The 22,159-nt window shown below is 37.8% G+C and overlaps 1 protein-coding gene and 1 non-coding gene across 2 annotated transcripts in view; one reads left to right on the plus strand and one right to left on the minus strand.

Moving 5' to 3' along the window:
- Positions 1-22,159, plus strand: part of gjc1 (gap junction protein gamma 1) — a 64,586-nt gene that overhangs the window by 24,829 nt on the left and 17,598 nt on the right. The window lies entirely within an intron of this gene.
- trnac-gca (transfer RNA cysteine (anticodon GCA)) lies at positions 12,934-13,005 on the minus strand. The gene has a single exon. It is a non-coding gene; the product is annotated as a tRNA-Cys (tRNA).

Genomic DNA, 22,159 nt, shown 5'->3' on the forward strand with positions numbered 1-22,159 from the left:
TAGACCTCGATGTTAAAATGCCCAACTTTAAAGCAGAAAAAAACATGTTTACTGCCTGGTAGAAAAAATGGTTCTAGTCTCTACAGGTAACTTACTCCTTCATGACAACTGCACAGAGGCAGAACTTTTATTCAACTCACATATTTAAATTGTATTGAGGCTTCAAATTCTGTGAAATTAAAGGCAGGGCAGTCTATTTCACTGCTGCACTCCTTCTCCAGCTAATTTCTCATTTTCATTTCAGTCTGCTGTCGCTGTTTGGCAGCTGTTGTCGCCTCTCTGTTTGCTTCCAAATGGCTGCCATGGACACTCATAACAGACCTGTGCATGTAAACACCAGCGAGAAACTCGGCCTTCCAGTCGGATACGACGGAGAAGTGGCTCTTCAGTTATGTGTATACGGTCTCTGGGGGCATCTGGATTTGAAGCTGGAAGGTGTTGAGCTGCTGAAGGCTTTTCTCTACAATGTATTTCAATCTCAGCCAGCCTGAAGCTGTCAGTGTTTGAAATATGACTTGAAAGAAACATTAGTGTAACTGTAGTGAAGCAGGTGGCACCAGAAGGGAAGAGGCGGTTTCTGGATGTGATAAAACTCTAGACTACATTCATCCACACCAGCATATTCAGACATCATTTCTACATTGTTAAGGTGTCCTCTGGTATCCAGACTTAGAAAGAAAAGGAACAGGGATTAAAGGAAGACTGATACATACACCAGTGCAGGTATTTGCTAAAAACGGAATTAATTCCAGGTTTGGTCTCATTCCTGAATGTGAATATTTTGCATATGAGTAGAAAGTTGGGTTGTGAGATGAAAAAACATCCCTGAGGCTGGTGTATGTGCCCAAAGCATGAATATTTTTAATTCTCAGCAAAAGCCATATTTCAAGTAAAGCGCCAATTGAATTTGAAGCGAAATATATATGTTTATAAAACGAGCAAATTAGGCTTATTTCCATTAAACTAGGCTAAATAGTGTCGTTAAAATGTGCTGTTAAAGCCTGCAAAAAGAAGAAGAAACTAACAAAACTTTGGCCATCTACGAAAAATGGATATAAATCTTTAGGGATTGTTTTTAATCCATCAAAATCAATCACTTTTCTTTCATGTCAGCTGGTATTGGCCTTTTTTTTTTTTTTTACACTGTTTGGAGTCTCTAGAAGCAGAAACAATGGATCAGTTGTGTGTTAAATGTTTGCAATGTGAGAACTTATCCAGAAAAGGCATTTCTGCCTCATACTTTGTGCATTTGCTTGACTTGGTTTTTTGAAGTCAAAAACCAAGTCAAGCGAGTGAAATTTGGGATGTTTTTTCAACCTGCGCAGTTTTATGAACTTTTCCAAATGCAATACTTTTAAAATGCACATAAAAAGGAGTTTATTGAGCTTATTAAAAGCGACAAACCAAGTGGTCACAGCATAAACCTGAGGACATTGTGATTAACTTTTTATATTTCCTTTTTATTTTCTCCTGGACTTCTAAAAACATTTCCTACAGTCAAAACATACTGAAATGCAGCAAGAAAAGAAAACATCCCTCTTAGTTTGACCTGGTTCTGACCCGGATCAGCGTTTCTTAACCTCAGAGGTCAGAATCTCCTGGAGATAAATGCGAGGCGACGTGACTGGACATGTTTCTGCTGCACAAACTTATGTTTCTCTTCTCGTTCTTGATATTTCTGTGATTTTCCGTGACAGTTAAAGCCCCCGCAACGTAAAAAAAAATAAACAACTGAACAATCTGAGACACAAAATGACCCAAAGTAGTTTTATTTTTAAGGAGTCACAGACAAAAAAGAACAAGAACCACTGGCTTATTAGAGTCTGGGACACTGAGTCATTCACAAAAAGGTCATAAGGTTCTCAATTTAAATGAACAATGCAGTTTTTAAAATAGAGGAAAAAAAACTCAAACAGGGCTCACAGAAAGTTTTTACAACACTGAAGGCCAAATAATTGTTCTTATTAGAAGTTACAAGTGTTAATAAATGATTTATTAACCTTTTTATAACACATCAGGTACAAATTAATCTTGAAATAAAAGAGAAAAAGAAGAGAATTGAGTCCTTATTACTCAGGGTTTTTGGGACTTCTGAATAACTGATAGACCAAAAATGAATTGTCAGCTAATCTTTTGTTTTTCTTGCTAGTATTTCCTCCAAACATCTGTTATTTCAGGCTGCTAAACTGTGAAATAGTGCTGCTTTTCTTGGTGTTGTGTACTTTTATGCTGAACATAATTGGTCTTCAGACTGTTGGAGAGATTAAACAAGCAAACTGGAAGACGTTACTTTGAGTTTTAGGGAACTGTGACAAGACATGTTTCCACTATTTTTGGTTAATCAACAAAATCCCCGACAGATTGTTGGAGAAAATAATCATTATTTGAAAACATACAGATTGTAATCAAGGACTCTAATATAGATGCAGCGGAAACAGTTTATATATCAAAAATGATTTCATCTTTGCATTGACTCCAAAAACATCTATTGTTTCTAGCCTTTCAGTTGTGCATAATTTTGCCTAGACTCCAAATGTCCACATTGTTTCTGGCCTTTAAAATGTAAAAACAAATACGCTTTTTTGCCTTATATGTGATTGAACTCTGGTTTTTGATGCTTGCTCAGACATCCAGTTAATTGTGGCGGCCATTTTTGACTATTTCTTACATTTTATGCATAATTAATCGAGAAAATAGCTCACAGACTACAGATTAATAGCAAAAATGCTAACTATTTGCAGCCTTAATTACATTTTATAATCACTCTCAAGTCTATAAACTGACATAAAAACGATTTTTGTTGTCAGGAGGTTTGGTTGGGTTGTGTAGGTGGTTACTAGCCCACAGATTTCATTTTGAATAGGTACTGCCACTACTTCTCTATAATATGAATTAAAGTTGCTAATAATTGGAGTTGCTTAAACTATTTCAGATATTAAATGATTGAACTATCAACTAAAGCTGTCTTCCAGGACTCATTATTATTTCCAGCTTCTCAAATGCTTTTTGCTTTATGTGATTAAACTCTGAATATATTTTTGGAGATTTCTGATTGTTGGTCAGATAACCAGTTAATTCTGGTGGCCATATTTCATCATTTGTGACATTTTATACATGATTCATTTACAAAACAACTCACAGACTTCAGATTGGTAGCAAATTTAATCACTATTTTCAGCCATAAAGGACATGAAAGCAGCTTTTGTTGCCAGGAGGTTTGTTGGCTTGCGTAGGCGGCTGCACGCCTACTGGCATCTCACCGTGTACACTACACATGACCTCCAACCCTGCATGGAACAAGCTGTAATGCTCATCCACTGGTATTCAGTGTCTGTGATGTATAAAGAACCGGAGTCGGTCCTCATGGGGGTTTGGGAGGACGGATCGGGGGGGGATGGTGAGCAGAATGAGGGAGGTTAGTGGAAGGGTGAGGCAGTGTTGGGATTTGTGGGGGCGGGTAGCGAGGGCCCACGGGGGAGTTCGGCGGGGGGATGGTGAGGAACGAAGACGGGGGACACTGACGAGTCCTCCCCTTTCGGTTTTCATAAAAACCTCCTGCGCTGCGAGCTCCATTTTTCTGCCCTCGGAGCCTAGCAGCCTGTGAATGGGACGCTTGCACGAGGAGCTTTGTCTTTGCTGAAACAGGCCACTCCATTCATGCACTGTCTGATTTTGCCTGATTAAGCCATGTGAGGCTGCCTTTGTGTGTTTTCTGCACACATGCGCGGCTGTTTTTGCGTGTGTAGAGTGTGAGAATTGATTACTTCGCTTGCAGGGTTTTCCTCTCTAGCATATGTGTGCATGTCAGCATCTGTAAACCAGCTTGGATTATTATTATCACTTTGTGTTGTTGCTGTTCATCATTTGCTGCAGTTTTCTTTGCAAATTTCATTCAAGAATTTCCCGCCCTGTGGTCAGGAGTTACCAAAAAGCAGTGCAATCCTTCCTCCAAAACTCGCTCTAATGACCCGGAAGCATGATTTTTTTTTGTGTGCATTTCGTGTTGAATCGCAGCATCAGCGGTATCCTCTGAGTCACGTCTCATCACCATTCTCCTCTTTGTATCTATCAGTCTTTCAGACAGCAGAATGGCCCCTACAGTGTCGACTGAGGCTGAAAGCTGCAGCTGCTGCACACACTGAGCAGAAGCAAGGGACAACACCCCCCCCCTTCGCCTCACCCACCCATGTATATAGATATATATATATACAGAGAGAGAGATGGAGAGGAGGGGGGAGAAAGAGAGAGCTGCTCCTCCCTGTTTGTCTGATGTTTTGCCTTGCTTTAATAGCAAGACTGATGCCATTTAAATCTTTCGCTTCGATTCACTCGATGCAAATCCAGCTGCATAAGTGGGTTAAGTCCCGTTACTGACACATACGCGAGGACAGTGGGTCCATACAGCCCACGTCAGATCCTCCAACGTTAAGCCAATGTGAGGGAGCTGCCGAAAAACGCACCAGGGCGAAGATTTGCTGGAACTAGCATTTTGGTTTTCTTTTCTTTCTTTTTTAAAATATGAATTTTAAATTAGCATTTCAGAATGCACTCATTTTTTTTGTTTGCAGAATTTTAATTCACGGTTTTGAGCCTTGATGAAGGAGCACCTGCTAGTTTGTGCTAATGAATATTACCAAGAAGCCTTTTTTCATATTATTTTATGCACACAATCCTCGGAAAAACACTGAATTGCTTCATGCCTTGTCAGATTAAACAGCACATGGAGACTAAAGAGATTATCATGACTGTGTTCCAAAGCAGTGACTTTCTGTCTAACTGGTTTTATTTATGTTAGCTTGTACTCACTTTATCATTAAAATAATTCACTTATTTGAAACATAAAATATCAATGTTGGCCAATTTTTTTTGGAAATCCTGTTGAAATTACGCCTGTTACTTTAAAATAGCTCCAACCTATGTATCACAGCGGTGCATGTGTTGGTTCTTTTCTGTATTTCTTCATTCCGGAGCTTCCCTTTCTTCTTTACTGTATCATATTTTGGCAGAGTTGCATTTGCTGCCCAGTGGCTACTAGTATGAATTCCTGCTGTTTGTTTATTGTCTTCCCTGTTTAATGAGGTCCAGAGCTCATTTGAAAACAATCGGAGTCGACCAAACGTGTTATAAAACAGGCAACAACAAAGATATGAGCAAAAGGCAAGAGAAAACACTGGATAAAACGTGTAAAATCAGCTTCGGTGACAAAGAAATATGAAATAGTAAAATATTCAGACCAGTGAGGGCAACCAAAGACCCTCAAAAACATGTAGATCCTGAGATTTTTCTGAAAAACAACAATGGAGGAAGTGTGCTTGATTAGAAGTTAATATTCTAAAGCTTTACAGCAGCCAGAATAGAGAGAAACCTGCAGATTAAGCTAATAGTAGCTGAGTTTTGACCACTCAAATGTTAATTTATGCTCTCTAAACTGGATCATTCTGCGTTGTATTTTATATACTTTTCACTTATTTGTTGGAGTTTCTGCACAAAACCATTTTATGGGAGACAAGATGCATCATATCAAGCTTAGCTGCTCGTTTATTCCCAACATGTCCAGCTCTCATTTAAGTTTAGAATCCAGGATTTTTACTTGCAAATTAATATTGTTTTGTCGTGCCAAGAGCATGTGAAGTCTTCTAAAATATATTTGTATTTAAATATTTATAGTGAATCCCCCGAAAATGATGCAAATCTGTGCCAAATGTTCATTTAGTGTGAATTTATATTTTAAAATGTCGAAATAACCTTTTGTCTCTTGCTTCTGTCATTTACAGACAGAAGAAACAAACAAAGATTCACTATGAGTCACAGTTTGCCATAATTTCACAAATATATCCGTTGATTCAGTAAACCAATGGTTTGTAAACAAACGTATTGTAAATGTGATGGTTGTTTTCCATTACTTTCTTATATTTTTTGACACCTCACCTTCCAAAATATTTAAAATAATAATCAAACACTGTCAGATAATCGGTAAAAAAGATAATTATCTTGAAGCAGGAGTGTAAAAAAAATCAAATCAAACAAAAAACAACAACAGAGAAATAATGCAATGTTTAAAAATGTAAAAAAAAAAAAAAAGAAGAATTACAGATTTTGATTAAGATAGAGATTATTAAAAATTGAAAAAAAAAAACCCCAGGAAAAATCTGTAAAATAACAGCGAAACAAGAAACACTTTTCAATCCTTAATATGCATAATGTTTATTTCAAATAACAAATATATCTGTAAGGAATGGAATTTTCGCTAGTTTAAATGCAGTATAAAGAGTGTAATTTAATGCCAAACATTGTAAAAGAACAAATGAACATTTATAAGAATATCAAACACTGTGAATCCCAATTTGCCATTGATATGCATCATTTTGGGCTTAACTGCATAGATTAGTATTATTACAGCATCCTAACATTCATTCTTTGTCATTTTGGTTTTTTTACCATCACATTTTGTGTCATTTGAAGCTATAAAAATGCAAACAAACCTGCCACTATTGCCCATACAAACAGACAGAGGGGAAAAGCATGCACAATCCACCTTCAGTTCCCATTTCACAGCCTAAACAGATAGATGAGAGTAATTTTTGGCTCCAGCTGTGGTATTTATAACGCTTTTGGAACGTTATTAAAAGAAGCCTTCCTCTCCGTCATCCCCTCTGCCCGGCTTTTCAGCTCCTGCGGTATTAAAGATCCACTGAAGTCCTCACTAATCCTGCTGTATGGCCCCTCTGTCGAAGACTCATCAAGGTGAAAGTGCTGCGTGATTTGTTGGATATTGTTAGCATGCTAATAGGCTCCTAGAGGAGGAGGGGGGAGCCGCGTTGGCTGTGCATCCAGGTGTGTGATATTTAGCAGCAGCGGTCGCTTTAGGAGCAGATCTGTCAGACGAGTGAACACACACTGTAATGAAAGACCGGCCGCTTCCCCGGAGAATAATCACAATAACACACATGTACAGTAGCCTGCAACAGCACACACACACCCACATGCAAACACACACACTCACAATCAGAGGTGTACACAAGCAGAAACACACAGTCTGCCCTCCAAACCTGTCACCAACGGCAAAGGTGCACACAAACACACACACACAAACACACACACAACGCCTGAAGACACAGCAAGAGACATCTAATTCTGAGTCACTCTCAGTCTGACTCACACACTGGCACATGTACACACACATGCAAATATACACAAATATACACAAACAGTGCAGCCTCTTCCCTCCGGAGCACATTTTGCTTCACCGATGCCCTTTAACTTGGTTACTGGGACACATTTTTAACTCGAATTCATCGCGTAGCGCACGTTTTCGCTAATTCAACACATTCAGCTCCTTCATTGAGAGCAGCAGACTCCTCCTCCGTCCCCCTCTAATGAGTGTTTGCAGGTGAGATGGAGCCTTGAGGAGGTGTTGGCCATGTGCTTCCACGTGCACGATTTTGAATGACATAAGTCCGTTCACCTCAGGTTAACCCGTCTCCTTGGCACTAATTACAGATGGGAATCATATCTTATGAGTTAAATGAAACACTTTATTGCAAAGTATGATATGAAACGTGCTGCTGACGTACACGTGATGGATTTCTGCTGCTGCTAATTATCTGAAAGGTCCCATATTGTTACGCTTTTTCAGCAAATTAAAGACACGTGAATGTGTGTTTAAATTTTTCTGCTTACATACCAGAAAGACGGTTAATTCAGCCAATTGTAGTCCTGTTGTAAATGGACTGTTTCAGTGTCTGCAACCTCAAATGTAACTGTGCTGTTCCTGGCCCCGCCCCCTTGAGGAAGAAGACTCTCTCTGTGTTTGTGATTATTTTACGTGGGAGCTAATGAATATGCAGAATACAGTTACTGGTCACTTTATTAGGTACACCTGTAAGATGAGATATGAAATTCGAATGTTTTGACCTTAAAGGTCCCATGTTGTCACATTTTACGCAAAATTAATGAAAGTCTCACATATCTCCAGATTGTTTTTTATTTATTTATTTTTTTTAGCTCCAAATACCACAAAGATGATTCATTTCACCATGGCTGTATAACTCCAGGTTTTAGTCTTGTTCTAAACTGGCTGTTTAAGTGTCTGTAGCTTTAAATGCAAGCGAGCTGCTGGCCCCGCCCCCTTCAGGAATAACACTCTCTCTGCATCTGTGATCGATTTTCTATCACCTAGACCTTTCCTGTTTTCTCATTTGTTATTTTACATGAAGTTTTATGAACTTCTCAGGATAGATGTTGTTTATATTTTAACTCTTGTGCTTGGCAAGTTTGTCAGACGAAGTTGATAGCCTAACTGTGCAAAATAGCAGCATGGAATTGATGAGCTGCATTTCAGTTGCTGTTTCCTCCTCGTTCCGTTGTCTAACAACAGAAAGAGAAAAATGTATAAATGAGAACGGCTTTATTGTGAATTCAGCTGTCTTAAAATGCAGATTATGTGAGCACAGAAAGCAGGAGAAAAGGCAACAGATGCTAACAGCCTCTGAGTTTAGGTTGAACGGAAGCACAACAGTTGATATGAAAGCACAGTAACCCACCCAGTTGTCGTTTATTGATTCATAATCAAATTTCCGTCATCTGCAAATGAGCGCTCTGACTGGTGGGCATACCATCAAAGCTAATGTTAGCCACAGCAGCATGCTAAAGCTGAGGGTTTTCCTGTTGTTGTGGTGACATTGACATCAATATTAACAGTAATCCACTGGGTGTTTAGTTATTTAGATGCTGGGAGTGCATGAAGACTTCTGTGTTCACTCTTGCAGCCAACAGCAGAACATTTGGCAAGCTTTTAGAGACATTTTAGAGCTAGTAGAAGCGGTTACACAAAGCAAATAAACCTGCTGGACTCTGAGGCGGCTGCTCATTCTGGCAGACGTAAACATTTTCATATCTTAAGAGCTTTTATTTTACACCTCCAACTTGACAACAATTGATATTTACCGTTTAGGTCATGCACTTGCTGCTATCTAAATTGTAAAAATTGCCAAGTTTTCCTCATCATATGCTGCAATTCTTTGTCTTTTCGGGTAAACTAATGTATTTTGAGGAGATGTATACAAATCACAAGATACATATTAAGTTGCAGCTATGGTCGCACAATATATATATATAATATCAAAAAGGGGACACCAAGAGTTCAAAATGGGATTTCACAGAGCCATAACCACATGACAGCAACAATACAATACAAAATAAGTCTATTGTAAGGTGTGGGGGTGCTGGGCTTTCATGTGTGTGGATCCTATGGAGAGCAATTTAAAAGAGCCGTTAGCAAAGATCAGAATAAGCAGCAAGATGAGGATCTATAGCCCATGTGTCTTCGAGATCTGCGGTTTACATTTCTTCCAAAGCCTTCCCACTGAGCTGTAAGCTTATCTATTGTCTGCTGCCACGTTGGCTTTGACAAGCAGCGAATCCACACGAAAAAAATGCTGTTTATATACCGACAGAGTGGAAGAGCATCTGTACATCTGCAGTCAACTATTCCACCATTCGGCTGCATATTTGACGCAAGCTCTGTTTGTCATTCGAGCCCAGTTTGACAATGAGTTTTACCCACAAAGCCAAACAGACAGCCAGAGTCAAGGAGGCAACCTCCCTCTGAATTGCAAATACCCAAAAATCCCAAATGCGTTTGTTCACTCAGGAGGCTCCGAACTGTCTTGGCCACATGTTTGTGTACGATAATGAGCATGTGCTCCCAGACTCCATTCGGCCTCCGTTAATTAATTTGCTCCAAGTAAAAATCAGCAAGGGCTTACTGTTTCCCAGACTTTTCCTGCATGAGATACACAAAACTGAGCTCCCGTGCAAACTGGAGAAAAATGTAAACTGATGAATATGATGCATTTTTATCCATGTTCCTGTATATTTAAGCCGGATAAGACAATGTAAACAATGCAGAACTTACTCAGTTTGTTTACTGTGCAGGTTATGCTTGGTTGAGTTGTCTGCTCATTAGTGTGTCACAGGATTTAGAGTGCGCATTCAATTATGGTATGTTTTCTTTGGTCCGTTATTGATTTATCCATCCATCTACTGTGAACAAAGACACACACACGCACACACATCTAGTAATTCACTGTACTGTGAGCAGGAACAAAGGCCCCTCTGTAGGGTGTGATAAAAGATGGTATATTTCAGTGACAGAGCATTTGAGTGCACATCAAGAGGTGTCCAGTTCAAGTATGACTGCCCCCTGTGCTAATCTAATATGCTCATAATTCAGCACTAATAGCTTAAATTTTATAGAATTTTTCTTTTTTATTTTACAGATTTTTCTTGAAAAGTACAAAAAAAATCAACTGTGAATTTATATATTTAATTCTGAATATTCTCAATGCTTATGACATTTAGATTTTTTGGGAGAAAATTTAGATTTTTGATGTCAAAGTTAGACATAACTTCACAAATCTATCCTCATTCAGTTGGAAAATACATTTTAAGTATGGAAAATTACAGTATTTATTTCTTTTAGATGATTCATTTCCATTATTCTTTATTATTTTTTGACACCCAGCTTCCAAAAAACATTGTCAAAAAAAAATCTGTAAAAATAGTAATTATCCCGAAGAGGAGTACCAGAAAATACTTTAAATGTTGATATTTTTGCTGATTTTAATACTGTAGAAAAAGTGTAATATTGCTGCCAAACACTGTAAAAACACAAATTAACATTTATAAGAATGTTAGTGTGGACAGTGGATAAGATAAGATAAGATAAGATAAGACAAAATAAGATAACATAAAATAGGAAAAAATAAGATAAGCCTTTATTAGCCTAATTTTAGCAAAGTTAGGGCAAACATTTAAACAATGTAGTATAAAAGTGAAAAAATAAACCAAATCTACATAAACACTAGTAATCTAAAAGCAATAATTATTGCTCATGTCAGTGGTAGTGCACAGATTTTCTTTGATCAGCAGATCAACAGAGTTTTGATCAGGGTTTTCTTTTAATCAATAAGATATAAATGAAGATATTTTTGTGATTTTATTGGTTTATTGTCTGTAATGTAATAAAACGGGGAAAATCTGCAAAATAAAAGTAAATTGTTCAAAAAATGACAATCAAAAGCATTATTATTTTTAGATTTTCCCCCTCTTCAGTGTTTATTACTGTTTTACACATTTCTCTTTGCACAGAGGCTGTTTGTGCCTTGAATGAAACAAGCAGAGCTGATTCCTGACACCGAGATTGAGAATCGCTGGCAGACAACTCAGGACATTGTGTAACTTTGCAGCTTCAGGTGTCAAACTGTGTACGAGGGACTTCTGAAGGTCTGCAGGTTTCCGTTTCCACCAGACGAAGCACAACAAATTGTCCCCCTGCTCTGCTGCTTGCTGCACGTATCGGCGGTTTCAGGCACATTAATAAACATTCATGGTGAAAATATTTAACCCAAATGATCAGACGTGGGTATAGATACTCCATTTAAACACAATGAGTTGGTTTAAATGATCCATTCAACCCTTTTACAATGATATTGTCCCTCTAATAGCCCAGCTGAAGGAGTTGTTCTTCTAGTGTTCATACATTTCCTCAGCTCCATGTTAAGTCCAGTCTGTGCGATAATGTGATGCTAATAAGGATCTTTTGACCTGCCTTCAAAGCCCCTTGTTCCTCTTCTAATTGTTCGCTTTTGGCCATGAATAAAACAGAACTATAAATCCCCTGTTCCTGCTCTGCTCTCTCTGGAGAATAATGTGTTTATAGTGAAGCTGCTCGTTCCACACATAGAAAGCACAAAAAGTCGTTCTGTAATTAACGACTTGTTCAGCAAAGCGTGAAATGATTCGTGACTACAAAGGAAATTGTGGATTCACTGTTGATAAAAGAACCTTAAAGGAACATTTCAGGCTTTTTTTTAAACCTCCCAGACTTACTGTTGAATTAATTTTTTGTGCTGTATTTAACCTTATCAAAGTCACATGTTTTCAGGCATGATTTAGAGACAGTGGGGCTGCAGCTAAAGTGAAACAGTTAGAACTGTGAATATGTTTTGTAAAATTAGATAGTTAATTGGTTCTGTAACTTTACATGGATTTTGTTTGTTAAATGAGCGATATGTTGTGTAGTAAACAGAGGTTTTAAGCATTTAGTGGCGCTGCAAGTAATGATTGTCTTCACTGTTGATTAATCTGTTGATTATTTTCTCAATAAATCAATTTTGCTAATTAAATGGTGAAAAATATAAAAGATTGTTTCTTACAACCAAATATGATAAATGCATTGTTTTGTCCACAACCTCAATTTATTTAATTTACTGTCATAAAAGAGGAGCAAAATCAGAAATATTCTAATTTATGAAGCCGCAGTCACAAAATTTTGACATTATTCTATAAAAAAATTACTAAAAATTATTAAAAAGTCATCAGAACAGCTTGTAACTGATCCAATAGTTGACGACTAGTTGATTAATTGTTGCAGTTTTACTATTTACAAGGAGAAGATCTATTTATTAGCTTTCTCTGCTAATAAACAGACAACACTTGTGATGTTTTTGCTTCCTCTAGGGATGAATCCAGCAGAATAAGACCTGTGTTTTCTTATCAGGTGCTGCTACAGTATACTTGCTTTTTTAAATATAAAATGTGGTTTGGTCTTATTTTGAAGCCTTCGGTCTTTATATTTTTGTACCCTGAACCTGCAGTAGTTGGACTGTGCTGCAGCCTCTATTTTCTAAAAAATGCAACAGATCAATGACTGGTTTAGAAAACAACAGATGTCACAACACAGCAGTTGTGTGGTGATGCTGAAGAAAGACATTAGTTTCAATGAATTAGCCAAAACCTTTTAAAATTTGCATGAATATGCCGACTTGTTGCAGCGTCGCTAATACACCAGCACAAAGCCCCGGTGGTATTTGTTGCTGGAGTAAAGCAAAGTGTATGTTATACTACATAAATAAATAATGTTTTTGCTCTAGGGGGTACCCAGAGTTGAGCTGGGGACCTCTTAAACTGCAGTCAAATGCTCTACCACTGAGCTATACCCCTTTTAATACTTTATAATGCATATTTGACCAAATGGCAAAGGCAACTGCAGCCTGACTTGCATTAGTAGAATGTTATCAGCCTCAAGTAAAAAGAGTAACATGTGGGTCCACCTATGAAATTAATGAGAAAAATGTCTAAAAATCTGGTAAATTTATTAGATCTTAATTGTTTAATATCATAAAATGTTGATGTATTTCCAAAATGAAAGGAATATTTGAAGGGTTTGGCAGCAGAGTGGTCTAGTCTAACACACTTTCTGAAGTTTTCAAGAAAAATGGGTTCAAAGTTTCCTGTTTTTCAAGAATGTTTTAACATTCAAAGCGCCCCTGTAACGCTATATTTGTGTTGTGAGTTATTAGACCACTTTGACACTAAAATCTAGACCAGTAAATATTACAGAAATGATTTAAAAGCCAGTTCAGATGTTTTGTGGGTTACACTACTCTATTTCTGTAAAATAAAAAGGCGAAATTTCTTTTTGGTCTTTTAAAATCACAACTTCAAAACCTTCCTGTTTGAAATGGCTTTTCATAGCTAGCGGCATAGTGACATTGTAGAACTATTCTTTCTTTTAGATGTATTATTTTAGTGCTGTTTATTTTATTGTTTTATCGTGTGTTTTACGGGCTGCACAGTGGTGTGGTGGTTAGCACTTCTCACCTTGCAGCTAGAAGATCCCTGGTTTGCGTCCCACCCGTCCCGGGCTCTTTCTGCATTTCTGTTTTAAGTTATTTACTTGTTTTTTACTGTGAAGCACTTTGGTCACTCTTTGGGCTGTTGTAAAGGGCTAGAGAAATATACTTTGATTGATTGAAATTCTGTCAAATCACTGACTTTCTTCACTGTGTGGTAACAAACACGTGTGATAAAGGCTGGATCAAACCTAAAGGTTGCTGAATTGTTCATTTTTTACGGTTGAAACATCAAAATCACAGCTCTCCAGCCCATTTATTGTCACTGCGGTGTCACAGCTTCCTTTAGCATTTGCAGTAGCAGCTTCTCCTCTGGTCGATAACTGTGTTTATAAAGTTCACAGACAGAGTCAAGAGGTTCAGTTACTGTTTGACTCAACTGTGTCTGGTGTTTTCACCCATGATGGATTGGACGCCTTAAGGTGAAAGATTTAACTCTACGGCAGAGTTGAAAGACGTCAGCTTGTGTCTTTGGTTGGATTCTCGAAACTTTTCCAGCTTTTCTTGTTGCAAATTTCCAGCCTTCAAACGTCGACGGGGGATCCATCCTAAACGCTGTCGTCTCAGAAGATGCACTTTCTCCCCATAAAGTCCTCTTTTAACGACGTCTCCGGCTTAACGCTCGTCATTAGCCACCCGTCAGTCTGCCAGCGTGGAGTAGAGATTTCTGGAAATGGTCTGAGCGTTGTGAGAATAATGACAAGAAGCCAGCTGACAAACGTGTCACTCAGGCCTCGACTTAGAGCGCTTTGATGTTTACACGGACGATACGCCGCAAAATGAGCCAAATTAGCTGGATTTATGCAGGCCGACTGAAGGATTATGGGAGTTAAGCGTCTCCAATCTCCTCAATCTATCGCTGTTGTGATGAACTGGTGTATACATGTTTTCTGAAGGCTGCTTGTATGTGCTCCTAGTGTTTACAAGTTGAAACTGTTGCTCCTCAGCTGTGGTGTTTTCTTTTTTTTTTTTTGAGAAATGAGAAGCCTGAATTTCTATGCAGCATAATGTGAGAGCAGACTGCATGTGTTACTGTATCTGCAGGAATCTGTATGTGTGACACACATCTACTTTCTGTCATGTTAATGCTGTGCAGAGCTGCTGTTTCGCATAATGAGCAGCACAGATGGAGCTGCAGCTCTAAAGCCTGGCAAAGTTTTTTTTTTTTTTTTGCAAAGAAGGTCATTTTTGACGGAACATTTTCATTATGAGGATTTTTTAATGAGGCTTTACGATGTAGATGCAAGAATATGATGGTAGTAAACGGTAATGTGCAGTATAATAACTCCCAGTGTTCAGTTTTAGCAGCGAGCACAGAAGCAAAACAACATATTTAGCTGCTTTATTCTCTTTATAGATGGCTTGCAAACACGTGACTTTAGCGGTGGCATTAACTTCTGGTTAATGAAGTGGTGGTCAGGCCAACCAAACTGACTGCCGCAGAGCAAGGAAAACGCGACTCTTTTTCGGAGTATTTTCGTATTTTAGATTCTAATTCTCAAACTCGATACATCTAAAAACTCAAATTTTGTGATGGCATAGATCCGTAGGCGTTATCCACGAAGGATTTGACCTACGAGTTGGAAAAATATCCGCCAGTTCAGTTCCCTGATATCTCAAACTATCTGGTGCTACAAACAAGCTTTTGCTCTGCTAAACAAATGAATGCTTGGAAAAGCATGGATTCATACAATTTCTTTGTCTGTGGATGGGTTAAAGAAGTCGGAGTTAAGATCCTGAAAGACAAATCCTGCATCATAAAAAGCCGTGTAAGCAACGATTTATGTAAACTTGTACTTGCTAGGTGTGTTAGCTTGGTGGATGCTAAAACGTGTTTCTGCTGTTCTTTTCAGGTGAAACATTCGCAATGTTTATCAAAAACACCAACTCATACCTGGTTGTTGATAAAAGAAGATGGAGAAATAATAACCGCGCACTGCGACTGCATGGCAGGGTAAATAATCCTTCAATGTGACAGTTTTGTGACAGTAAACAAGCTAAAAACAGCGAATGTTAGCTTGTTAAGTGGGTAGTTAGTGTTACCAATCTTTAAAGAATGGGTCTTAAAACCAACACAGAAAGGCTCTAAGCATGTATATCATAATAATTCACTAACCTTTAACGAAGTGATCGCCCCAGACTCTGGCATTCTTTGACTCCGCTCCCTTCGAACTTAAGGAAATGTTAGCGAGCCATTTTTCTCTGCGTCTTTTCGTAAAATCCTTAGTGTGAGGCCCTTTTTTAATCTGTTCACGAGGAACCCTAAAGTATCCTTCGCTATTTGATCGATTAGAACAACTTAAAACAACACACGCAAAAGGCATTTTGGACCGATGAGTGAACGTTAGCCATGCTCGCTGCAATCAACAATCAGCTCCGCTGACCACCACTTCATGATATGCATAGGTGATGAGGCGGCTGTGACGTCATTTGCAAGCCACCTATTCAGTCATTTTTCTCCAGCTTTTATTTTGTACGTTGCAGGAACTTGCAGGTTGTTGTAGGTTGTCCTGAACCTTTGTGGATGTTTTAACTGCAAGAACCAAACCTGTAGAGCTGCTTTTTAATGTGGATTAGGGACTTCAGAGAGGTCATGAAAAAATGCTTTGAGGGACTTGACAGCGATTAGTTAAATTCAAAAAATAATGCTGAAAAAAGTGCCACTTTTCTGCCCTCTTCACATTTTTTTTTGTCCAGTAATAGTATTCTTCTCTCTAACATCGCCACCAAAACTGTAAAACTCTCTCTGTTGGTCACCATAACAAACCTGTGATGTTCACTTTCCCGTGTGGTTGAGGACTGGAGGGACATCCACACTGTAAAAATAAAATTGGTTAAAAAAAACCTGAAAATCTGGCAGCAAGTGCCCTATAAAAAACAACATTAAAGCAAATTTGTATGCTGTAACATTCAAAAACTGTGAAGATAACAGCAAATACCAGTAAAGTAATCATAATTATCAGGGATTTAAATATAAAAACAGTGAAATTTTATGGTTACAGACTGTCAAGGAATACATTTCCAAAAATACACATTTTTGATGTGGATTTTATTTACAGTTTTAGCCTCTTTTTAAAAATAAATAAATATTGGAAATAGTAATACATTAAAAATTTTTTCTGTGATTTTATGAGTTGTAATCTGTCATTTTACAGAACAGGGAAATCTTGAAATTTTATCCTTACTATTTATCATTTTTCAATCTTTAATTAATATTTGTATCAAATACCAGTAATCATAATTTTAGTGGATTTAAATACAGTAAAACCCACTGTCAAAGAACAAATTCGTATTTGCATAAACACTGATTTGTGATGTGGATATTATTTAGAGTTTTAGTCTTTTTTATTTATTTACTTATAATAATACTTTTTTCCGGTGATTCTACTAATTATTATCTGTCTTTTTTTTACAAAACAGTAAAAAAAATCTTTAAAATAACCGACTAAAGAATTATTTAACATTTTTCAGTCTTTAATATAAATAATTTTTGTATTAAAAAACAGTAAATATCTGTAAATATCTTAGCTGATTTTATAGTCAGAGTTCTAAAATTTCAGTTAACATGAAATTAAATACTTTTTTCGGGAATTTTAGAAATTATTATTTGTACTATTTGCACTAAAAGATGTTTCTTACCCACCTTTATTTCTGAGTGTGTTCTCATTAACAACAACAAACTCTGTGTCGTGTGATAAAACCTGTATAGATGGAGAATTCATTGTGGATTCAGGAGAAAGAGCCTCAGCTGCTTCACTGCGAGGAATGATTGAATTCTGTGAGCTTCTGCTGCTGAAAACTCTGAACAATAAGAAGCTTTGATGAGTTCAAAGAAGAAATGGAATTTCTATTGAAGCAGCCACCAGACCAGTCAAAGTGCTGATGTGTCACAGTTTGTGAAAGCAGCTTTTTATTATTTACACCATGAGGCTGCTTTCAAAGAGGCCACCAGGTCTGAGCTGGAGACCTCTGGATCTGCAGTCAAATGCTTGAACCGAGCTCACAGAGATGATAATGTGGGCCATTCCACTCTGTGTTGGTAGAAAATTACAGCGATAAATCATTTCTAACTCTGTGCTGCCAGAGTCTGCAGCGACAATGTCAAATACAGCAGGAATGCACAAACACAGATAACGTCCTACAAGGTGATTTATTGTGTATTATTTAGTGTTTGACTACAGACAACACTCACAGCTGCATAATCTGAAACCCTCTGAACCTGGCTTTGAAAGGCCTGTCATATTTTAAAAATGTCAGAGATCAGAGAACTTATTAAGGAATAGGAATGAAAGAAACAGGACAAAAATGTACCACCTACTGAACCCCAGAAAGGTAAAGACGCGTTTAGAAAAAGTGCCAACATTAGACCATTTATTTGAGTCTAAAACCCTCAAAAAATGTAAAATTTCCAGATTTTTCAATTTTCCAACTTGCCTAGCTGCACTAGACTCAGGTCTGAAGACGCAAGGGTCTAGGAACTCTCGACAGGGAGGGAGGCGGGCTAAAAGGTTGTCTATCAAATCACTCTGAAGCAATTGGGTAGGTATACAACCAATCAGCGCAACAAATAGGCTGACGTAGTTCCTAGAGTGCCGGAAATCAGAGGATGCCCGAGTTCGGTGAACCCTTATGGGTGAAGCTCAAGTATATTACAGACATGTTAACAGAAATCTTTAAGGGCTGTGGCCAAAGCCGAGTCGAAAGATAACTGTTTATTGTGTGCAGCCATCTTCTTGTCTATCCTTGTTTCTATGGTTGTTTCCGGTTGTTTCTGTCAGAATCGTCGCGCCTCTGTCGTCACTTAGTTACACCCGCCTTCTGACTCTACACTTCATGGTGATTCGTCGGCTAGTTTTAGGAGCATCCAACCTCGAGGCTTACCGAGGGTAACTAGACCCACCCTGGCAGAGAATTAAATTCGTTGCCGTGGGTTGTCTAGCGCGGCTAGGCTATTTTCCAACAATCCTTGAACGCAATATGTGGTTCCATCAGGAAAAAATGACCAAATCTAAGCTTTAAATTGGGATATTTCATCAAATTTATTTTACATGTGTTGTTTAAAAATCCATTAAAAAAAACAAAAAGATTCTTGGTACCTTCATGCAACCAAAAAGCCATGAATGACTCAACTGCAACCCACAGTCATGTGACCAACAATCTTGTAAGCTGAACTCCCAGCAGTGTATTCCACAAAGCAATGAGATGATAACATGAGAGATTGAAAGGAAAATAAAAATTAATCAATAAAATAAATGGCTCGAAAACGGCATACAGAGGAATAAGTTGTGCAAAATGACAAAAAATGTGTCGAAGTTGTAAAAATGTGAGCTGTAAAATATCTACTTTTTAGACGTCTTAACTGTGTCATGCTGCACAGAAGACATTTTTGAGTTTTTTCTACTTCTAGTCATGTTTGTTTTGTTTCCATAGAGGTGAGGGACTTTCTATTACAGCGGAAAATGAGGCCACAGTGGGTAAAAACGGAACAGGAGCAAAAGAACACACAACAACTGCTTGGGTTCAGAAGGTTGATCAGATCTTTAAAAAAAACAAACTTCATTAAACTGCTCACATCAAAGGAAATATCAAATTATTTAAGGTTATTACAAGATGGCTCGTCCAGAAATAACCCCATGTTTCCATCCTTATCAGCTTAACGTGTATGAAGAACTGTGATAGCTGTACATTAAAGCAAACATATTTAGCAGAAGCCGTGGACTTTGAGTGACACGATGTGAATTTAAAGAGGATTTAGACGCTGCGCTTCCTCAGCACTCCATCTGTGAAATTCGGTGATAGCAACCGGTCGGCTCAGAGGGCCGAGATAAGAAAAGAGGCTAAGATAGCGTGCAGCGTGCTAATTTGAGCGAATCACCACTGGTGAGTGGATTTGGACAATATCAAACGGGCATCTTTTATTGTCGCCTGATTACGGCTCTCTGAGAGGCCGCGCAGAGGCCGAATGTGATGGAGGATTATGATCGAGTGTCCATATTTCCGCAAGCAGAGGCGACGAAAAGTCCACGAAGCTGACGTTTAGTGTTTAGACTGAGCAGGGCCAGTTGATTATTTGGATGTTTCCCAACTTTTATCTCAAACTTCACAGCATTCTCTCATGACTTTCTCACTAAAGAGAGCTTGTTAGCTCCTGTTTTTGTAGTTAGACACAAATATTCTTAAAACGCAGCACATTTGGCATCAATTATTTGTTAAATTTTGCCATTTTAGACTTGATATGAAACACTTTGCATGTTGGACGAATGATGCTGTGAGCATAGCTGCAATGACACAGTATTTCTGAGTCAAAACAGGCAAATATTGAGTTGTTCCAGCTTTTAAAAATGCGTAGCACCTTGTTGAAGGCTCATATGACAATAAGCATTATTCCAGGTGTATTTTTTTGCCCGAATTTCTCACAAACAGTTGGTCTAATCCCAATTTCAACATGAGCTTAAAAGATGTTTGTGTTTGAGAGATCTGATGTGGACTTTTCAATGCAAACTTTCCTGAAGAGCTTGCCTATAGTTTAACTTGGTGACGTAGGAACGCCTTCCTGCAAAATTTACACAAACACCAAGCACTGATGGTGCAGGGAAGAAATCTATTCAGAAGCTTATCTGCTGCTGACAGCATCTGGCTGCTGTTGTGCTTATTATTGCACATTTATAGAGTTTTATATGCTCTTTTTCCAGGGCCGCTAGCAATTATGAAGTATGAAGGAGACCAATGACCTATATTTAGCACCACAGCTGCAACTAACAGTTTAAATGTCAATTAAGCTGTTTGTGGGTGTTTTTTTTTTTTTCTCCTGTCACATTTTGCCCATTTTTTGCTGCAATATAATGCTGTGCACCTTTATGGAAGCGGCCTAGAATCAATATGTACCAGATGCTTCCAGTTGCTAAAAGGGGTTATGAAAGCTTGGGGGAAAAAATGGCGATGCTACATACTATAGATATTTAACTATTTACATTTTTAAATTTGTTTCCAGGCTTGATTCCTGTCTGCTCTGTGTAGACGCAGCCTCCAGTTTTGAAAAGTTCCTGAATTTTTGTCGGGTTACCGTCGGTGGCAGCTGAGTTCAAAATGGCTTTAAAGTTGCACCGAGTAGCGCAGAAATTTTTATTTTTTGCAGAATCTTATCCGCATGATCAGTATATTTTTGGCAAATTTTTAAATGAGACATGGAATTAAGTGAATATGATGAAATATCCCGATTTGACTGGTTACATTTCCAAACTGAAATTGAAGTTTAAAATCTGATGATTTTTTTTATTGGATGATACAGATTATTAGGTGTCAAGGAGATCATTAATCATGAATCTGTTCGTTGTTTTCTTGATTTATTAATTAATACTATGAAATGTCAGAAAATAGAGAAAAGGTAAATTACTGTTTCCAAAAGATGGCAAATGTCTTATTTATCCAGAACCCAAAAATATTCAGTTTATTGTGATAAAGGAGGAAAATAACCTGAAAATGTAAACTTTTTGCTCTGACTAATTAATAGCACATCAGAATATACGTCCGTAAGCCCTTGCATTTATCTTGAATGTCTGTGGCTTTTTGAGGAGCATGAAACATCAGATCTTGGCCGTCTCTGCGATGTCTTCTTGCTTGTTGAAAAAGTGAGAACTGAGAGGGCAAAGAAGCAAAGTCGTTTAAATATGGACTCCACATATTTTCAGTCTCTCCTGGAAGGCATTCGTAGTGTCGCACTCCAAACATGACAGCCGAGACCTTGAGAGCAAAGTTCAAACTCTGGTTGCTCTCGTTTACCGCCGGACATTTTCCAGTAACTTCACTGACTTCTGTTGCAGAAGGTCGCAAAGAACAAACATAATATGAAGCTTCAGCGCTGTAGTAGCAGCTCCTACTTTAAGGAGCTTCATCACAGTGACTAAAAGCTCCTCAGTGATGTTGTCTTTGGTTTATTTAATAGTTTTATTTCACCTTCATTTAACCAGGACAAAGGCTCAATGAGATTATCAATCTGTTTTGCAAGATTACAGATATAAAACTGTTTTCAAAAGGGTTTAGATAAAGATTACAGTATCATCAAAATACAAAAATAGAAGTATCAAGACAAACAAGAACATGACTAAGCATCTGTTGTAAAATTTACATCCAAATATATCTTTTGTGTAGTACAACGGTGCTATAATGTCAGAAATGATACAAAAAAGAAATAAAGGAAGTTGAATTTCTCTATTTATTTTACAAATAAATAGATAAAAACCTGAAATATCAACATTTACAATTGTAAGAATCAGAGAAGTTTCTCTCAGCATGCAGCATTGTTGAATTCTTTGACTTTTTCTCCAACCTAGCGCACAAGCTTTTAGTATTTTAACAAAAGAGAAAAACACATAAATATTTACCGTTCTCAATATGCAACACATGGCATCTTTCAGCTCCTATCAGGTTTTTGCTTCCTGTCGCATTTTTCCTGACTGTGTTTG

Source organism: Acanthochromis polyacanthus, chromosome 21 (assembly GCF_021347895.1).
Source record: "Acanthochromis polyacanthus isolate Apoly-LR-REF ecotype Palm Island chromosome 21, KAUST_Apoly_ChrSc, whole genome shotgun sequence".
Taxonomy (NCBI): domain Eukaryota; kingdom Metazoa; phylum Chordata; class Actinopteri; family Pomacentridae; genus Acanthochromis; species Acanthochromis polyacanthus.